The 7243-nt window shown below is 39.6% G+C and overlaps 1 long non-coding RNA gene across 1 annotated transcript; it reads left to right on the top strand.

The window, feature by feature from the left end:
* Positions 1 to 4219: 4219 nt before the first annotated feature.
* LOC134064001 (uncharacterized) lies at positions 4220 to 6749 on the top strand. The gene is made up of 5 exons (XR_009936231.1): positions 4220 to 4302; positions 5084 to 5176; positions 5275 to 5401; positions 5823 to 5915; positions 6014 to 6749. It is a non-coding gene; the product is annotated as an uncharacterized LOC134064001 (long non-coding RNA).
* Positions 6750 to 7243: the final 494 nt, after the last annotated feature.

Here is a 7243-nt window from a genome sequence, read left to right as displayed (position 1 = left end):
ACGAAAAATTCAGGATCGATGACGGGAAAAAAGAATAATAAAAAAAAAACTTTGACAAGAACACCAACCAGTCTTTGATTTTGAAAACGTATGCAAGGGGAACTGAATAAAGAACTGCCTACAGTAAAATGGTGTGTCATCACATAGCTTAACAAAGAAATTACTTCACGAAATTTCACTTTTGCTTTGACGTTTGTTTATGTAGCAAAGTGGATAGTTTACTCTACATTGAAACATGTTGACTACGCCATCTTAGGCCCTTCCCCTCAGCATATTAATACTATAGGACTGGTTATGGTATTACAAGCAACCAGGCAACACAGGTTCGTGGTCACAGAAAACCAGAGGCATGTGTCCAAAAATAAACGGTCTTTATTGTCATTTTAAAAACACAGGGAGTTGATTCTCTCCAGTCAACACCTTGGCCACTAAAGGCACTGACAAACACATACACTGACATAAACACACACTGACATAAACACATACAACACGAAGGAGAGGTCCCAGCCATCTCACTTAACAATACCAGTATGGAAGACATGACACGTACACACAGACACACCAGACTGTGCTGGACTAATGGCTGATGGGAAGGGATAGGGAGAGCCAGGAACAGGGCTGGAGCTTACCCAGGGCTGAGGAGTATAACAGACACATCTCACGACACACCACACGTGAACATGTCAGCATCAAATACTCAGAGACACCACAGCAGGAAACGTGAAGGCACACCACCACCGAAATAGCCCGTCACCCAGTCGGTTTGCAGCTCCTGCAGGATAGTGAGGGGGGAGATCCATGAGTGAGCCACTAGGCCTATAAGGAGTTGGGCTAGCATGCTGTAACCTGAAAAGTTATGGGCTCAATTAGCGGTTTCCACTATTGTGGCCTACATGGGCCCTCCGGGTACAATGTAATCCCTTGTAATATAGTTGACATAAAAGTTGCTTTGGATGGTGCCTGGTAAAAGCATGTAATGATGTCTGCAAATTATTGAAAAGAACCACAAGCACAAAAAAGTAAATGCTTCTGAAATTCTTTATTTCTTCACACACAGGACATCGGTGTTTTGATAATTTCACAGAATCTCATCTGAATGTGTGCAAAATTCTCTGTTGGCTCACTGGTGTATCAGTGATCAAGTGATGGGCACTGCGGTTGTGGTGCTAACATTTTTAATACCGTGGACAACTTTTTTCACAATGCGAAAAATGTAGCCAAATATGAAACGCTTGTCACGCACCAGTGCTTTGCCATCTTGCAGTTCATCTGTGTGTAAAATAAAGGAAAGGTGATATTAGGTATCACATACTCAACCATGTTATGTTCTTCATTTCAATACGTTTTCTTTCAGTCATGGAAGCTTCTTGCAAATGTTTTCTAAGTAATGTTAACACTTTAACATGGCGTTTCAAGGGGCTTGTTTCCGGTGCCGTTTTACTCAGCCAATTAAGTGCCAGGTTACTGATTGACGTAAGGTACAGAAGGAGAGCTAATCAGCAAATCCTGACCCCTGGATAAAACCATGGAGGTGATATAAGAACTGGAGAAAGTGAACAAGTCCCGCCCCCATTCATTTCAATGGGAATGCTAGGCTAGTGAAAATGGCCAAAATTGAATGATTTTTTCAGGCTTCAACATGGCGTTTCAAGGGGCTTGTTTCGGTGCCGTTTTACTTAGCCAATTAAGTGGCAGGTTACTGATTGACGTAAGGTACAGAAGGAGAGCTCGTGCCCACACTTAGCTCGTGCATGAGCTGCGGAACAGCCACCAATCAGCATGAGGAGAAATGGCACCGGACATGATATATTTCTGGAAAATGGCGACAAGGAAGTGGCTTGCTAATCCGCGAAGCTAATCAGTCAAATCCTGACCAAAGATCAAGGGCGGAGCAAGATACTTCATGAGAAGCCACTTCCTGGAACCCGAATTGCAAGAGGGAGGGGGGGCAAAATCCCCCTTTATGCAGAGCTGTTCCATTGAAGTCTATGGACATGACACGCATGACACACCCCCTTTATGCAGGGGAAGTGATCCCCGTTTTACACCCATAGACATGAACTACGGCGACGTATCTTGCTCCGCCTTAAGGATCTTTGACATGAACTACGGCGACGTATCTTGCTCCGCCTTAAGGATCTTTGTCCTGACCCCCTGGATCTGGCGAGAGTCAGGTTAGCACCAGGTGTACTACATGATACAAGTTTCACTTTTTGAAATTACTGAATCAAATAAACTTTTTCATGATGTTCTAATTTCATGACCAGTACCAGTATTTACAATATCACACTGTGGGGGCGGTTTATTATTGAAAAGAAACCACAAGCACAAAATGGTAAATGCTGAAATTCTTTATTTCTTCACACACAGGAGAACTGTGTTTTGATCATTTCACAGAATCTCATCTGAATGTGTGCAAAATTCTCTGTTGGCTCACTGGTGTATATCAGTGGTCAAGTGATGGGCACTAATGTGGTGGTGCTAGCCTATAAGATTTTTAACACCGTGGACAACTTTTTTCACAAAGTTAAACAAATGTGGGCCAAATAGGAAACGCTTGTCACGCATCAGTGCGTTGCCATCTTGCATTTCATCTGTAAAATAAAGGAAAGGTGATATTATGTGTCACATACTCAACTATGTTATGATCTCCATTTCAATACATTTTCTGTCTGTCATGGAAGCCTCATGCAAATGTTTTCTAAGTAACGTTAACACTTTACTTTAAGGTATCACTGTCATCATGACACATTAACCCTAACGACATGACAAAAACTGAATAAAGACAGAAGCTCTATATGATAAACATTTATGACTTGTTTCTAATGTTTATGTCACATTCATGACAGTGCCATGTCACTCTTATGTAGATACCCTCAAGTAAAGTGTAATCAAACAAACATTTTAAAAATCAAGCTTTAAAAAGACCCCACTGACTTCTTTCAATTATATAAAACATGAATTCAGAGCATGGAACAGAAATGTTTTGTTGTGACATTGAATGGATTCGATCCTGACAACATTTACATGAAACAAAACTAAGTGAGTGATGCACACAATTAATCTCACCTGCGACTTTATCAAGCTCGGCCATTATGATCTGGTTTTCTTCGTCATCTGACATCTGCCCATACAATTGTCCCACCAGAACAAAGAGCTGTGAGAATGGAATAATCTGGATTTAGGTTACACATGGCTAGTGAAGTTTATTATTTGTATCTGTAAAACAATAAAATGTGAAGTTATTCAGAGAAAGATATACTGTTAGCTGTTTGCTTTAAGCCACCGCACAACATTTCCATGGAGGTTATTAGTTCATCAAGTTAACCCAAAACAAATCCCGACCTGTTGTATCATATGGTGTAGGGCGATGTCATATCAATCAGTTCTAAATATAGAATTACATCCTGAAATTGTTATTGATGAAGTTCAGATGACAACTTTATGAAGTTAGTTAATCATCATGAACATAAAGCAGTGACTCACCACAATGACTAGAAACAGCTTGCGTGCCATGCCTTGCTTTGGGATTGTATCTCTAGAAAGAAAGAACTTCACTATAAACACAATGGGTCTTAGCAGTGTCTTTCAAATTTCAAACTTTCCTCAAGTTTTACCCTTACTGGAAATTTAACTTGACTTTGTCACTGGAATAATAGTAGGCCAACCGATGCCAACATAAAGCTTTTTATGTATGATTCTTTTCTGAACCACCCTCCCTCATCACTGTCTCAGTTTTATTTCTGTCTCACCTGTTTACTCACTGCTGGTCACCCTTGAGGACAAGATGCTGCGGAGAATGAGTCAAACCTCGCCTATCACACGACCCACATGGGATGGGGAGATAAACAAAAGAAGTCGGTGTGAGAGTATAAATCACTGTACAAAGCAAAAAGGCAGTAACTGCCTTAGTTATCATTTTCATGACATTCACGTTATTATGAAGATCGATAAGTACCAAAACTACACTGTAAAAAATGAATCCTGGTGCCACGGATATTACACAGAAAAAAATAAGTATGTCTTGATTTCTTTAAGTAATCACCTTAAAAGAATAATGACTATGTATTTTCCCAAATAAATCAACTACATTAACGAGAAAAAAATGCAGAGAAAGTGCTCCCTAAAATAATTGCGGCAAGTTGCACAATTTCTCGCAAGTAGATGTGCAGCCCCTTTTCCTAAATATTTCAAACATCCTAACTGCCACTTCTCAAGTCGTTCACTCTCCACACACACCGCGACTGGATTTGAAGGCTCATGCAGGTCGTCTGTCAACATCGGCAAAATCTACTAATCGAGGTAAGTTCTAAAAGAAATATTTTCCACTGCTCGATCTGTGCGTGTATCTGTAGGTGATATGTTGTAAAATGATAGGAACTGGTTATTCCTTTGATAAATGGTTGGCTAATAAGCTAACATGTTAGCTATATGACGGGGGGATTTAGAGGCTCGTTTACACGTATCTGGATTATTTGAATGAACACATACATCTGTAATAGATATATTTACTGACAGGGCACAAATGCAGTGTTTAAATCCTAGGTAAGGAAGTTATTGGTTGCTTATAGATTTTGAAGTAGCAGCTAGCTGCTAGCAAGCTAAACGGTTTCTGAAACGAGGGGACTGGCGTTTGCAAGCCATCGAAGGAATGTGTTATAATGCAGATTACTATTTGTGTATAATACTCATAGTAAAGAACTGCAACAGATACTGTTTCTCACTCATAAGACCACCATGTCCATGAGGATCGCACATTAAACCTGCCAGTTCTTGATGCTGTTGGTTATGGTTAGCTAGCTCAGTGACACAACTGTGTGTCGAACGGCGCTGCTGCAACCGTCAAGGTGAGGCTGAGAAAAGCCTAAGCAGAGCGGGGGTAGGCTAACATATCTGCAAGCGTAGACGACCAGTGCCATCTATTCCATTTACTGTAATAACTCTATTCATCTTGCCGTCACTCTGACATCAAATAGCGTTACATATGAAGCTTCAGCCTCTGTATGACCATTGTAAGTTGTATCTTGTCGAGGAGGACTACAGTACCATTTATTTTTGTATTTTTGTATTTCACCAATTTCAGACTTCCTCCATTGACAGAAGCAGAGAGATGGTTTTGCAAGGGCTGATTCGATACCTGTGTGAGAAACCAGGAGACTTAATCCAGGAGTACAGTGTAAGTAACTATGATGATATAGTGTACTGTACTAATCTGTTCTGGTTTACATGTACAGACTCATAGAATGATCTTTGGTATTTGTGTGTGCTCTACAGTGAGAGGCAGCGGTTCAAGGAGACTTCATCAGACCTCAATCCAACAGAACACCTTTGGGATGAATCAGTGGAAACTGAAAGCCAGTCTCCTCATCCAACATCTGAGATATGCCTATGCAGAGCGGGGGTAGGCTAACATATCTGCAAGCGTAGACGACCAGTGCCATCTATTCCATTTACTGTAATAACTCTATTCATTTTGCCGTCACTCTGACATCAAATAGCGTTACATATGAAGCTTCAGCCTCTGTATGAACACTTTTGTATTTCTATACAACATTTTGGAGGCCAATATGCAGACTATTTCATGAGTAGTTTGTGCATGGGCATTCTATCATGTCTCCATTTAGTTTCCTGTGTTATTTATTTATATATATATATATATTTTTAAATCAACAACAAGTATTAGTATTAAATGGACATGGGGGGAAGAGGGAGGGGTTGTGCATACACACATGTATACACACAGAAATAGACAGGCAGTCAGTCTATAAGTTGTATCTTGTCGAGGAGGACTACCATTTATTTTTGTATTTCACCAATTTCAGACTTCCTCCATTGACAGAAGCAGAGAGATGGTTTTGCAAGGGCTGATTCGATACCTGTGTGAGAAACCAGGAGACTTAATCCAGGAGTACAGTGTAAGTATCTGTGATGATATAGTGTACTGTACTAATCTATTCTGGTTTATATGTACAGACTCATAGAATGATCTTTGGTATTTTTGTGTGCTCTACAGTGAGAGGCAGCGGTTCAAGAAGACTTCATCAGACCTCAATCCAACAGAACACCTTTGGGATGAATCAGTGGAAACTGAGAGCCAGTCTCCTCATCCAACATCAGTGTGTGACCTCACAAATACGCTTCTGGAAGAATGGTCGAAAATTCAAATGAACACACTCCTAAACCTTGTGGAAAGCCTTCCCAGAAGAATAGAAACTTTTATACTGTAGCTGCAAAGGGTGGACCAACGTCATATGGATTAAGAATGGGATGTCACTCAAGTTCATATGCGAGTCAAGGCAGGCAACTCAGTACTTTGGCTAGTGTAGTGAGTAGAACGATGCTGCGGTCGTCTTGGAAGGTCATCTTTTGTATGTCAGGTTAAATGTACACTGAATAAATGTTGTTAATTGAAATACTGATTGTCTATTTGTGTATAAACACCACACACCACATCCTTTGAAAAAATATGGTAACAGACTTACTTTAAACATGCGTAACTGCTCAAAATAAGTGAGGCAATTATATTACGCATGATTTTATCATGTGAAATAAACCAGAAAAAATCAGGGAAATTTCCTTGATTTATTTTGAATATGCTTAATTGCATTGAGATATTTTACACAACTTTTTTTTGATATACATGAATAATTTGAGTAAATTTCCATGATTTTTTAAGACTATTTTCTTGAAAATAAAAGGGTTATATTTTCCCCTAATATTTTCAGTCGTAATAAATTGCCTCAATTTTTTCTTGCATTTCCACTGTGTCATTTTTTACAGTGTAAGCTAATGTAAAAACCTCCACATGTCCAATAATCCACCTACAACTACCGTAATTTCCCGACTATTAGCCGCGGCTTATACATTGATTTTGCAAAATTTCTTCAGCTATGAGGTTAATACAGGGGGGCAGTTAATATGGTTTTGTTTCTTTTAACTTGCATAAAACACTGTCTTGCGGCTTATACACTATGTGGCTTATGCGGGAAATTACTGTACTTAGGCTAGACAACAGGATCACTTTAAGGTCATTTTTTTTCAGTTTGCACTCTGCGTAGTTACTGCCTTTTTGCTATGTAGGTTACAGAACACTGGCAAAATACCGCACTGTGGCACAGAGAAATTAGCAGATCTAAAGTATTTCTCCTTCTGTAACAAACAAAAAAGGAAAATTAAATCTGTATCGATGGACTTTACTATCGACACTGAATTAACATGAGCCGTGTACAAACAATATACAAAC

This window comes from Sardina pilchardus, chromosome 18 (assembly GCF_963854185.1).
Source record: "Sardina pilchardus chromosome 18, fSarPil1.1, whole genome shotgun sequence".
Classification (NCBI taxonomy): domain Eukaryota; kingdom Metazoa; phylum Chordata; class Actinopteri; order Clupeiformes; family Clupeidae; genus Sardina; species Sardina pilchardus.
This window is presented reverse-complemented; position numbering and strand designations above follow the sequence as displayed.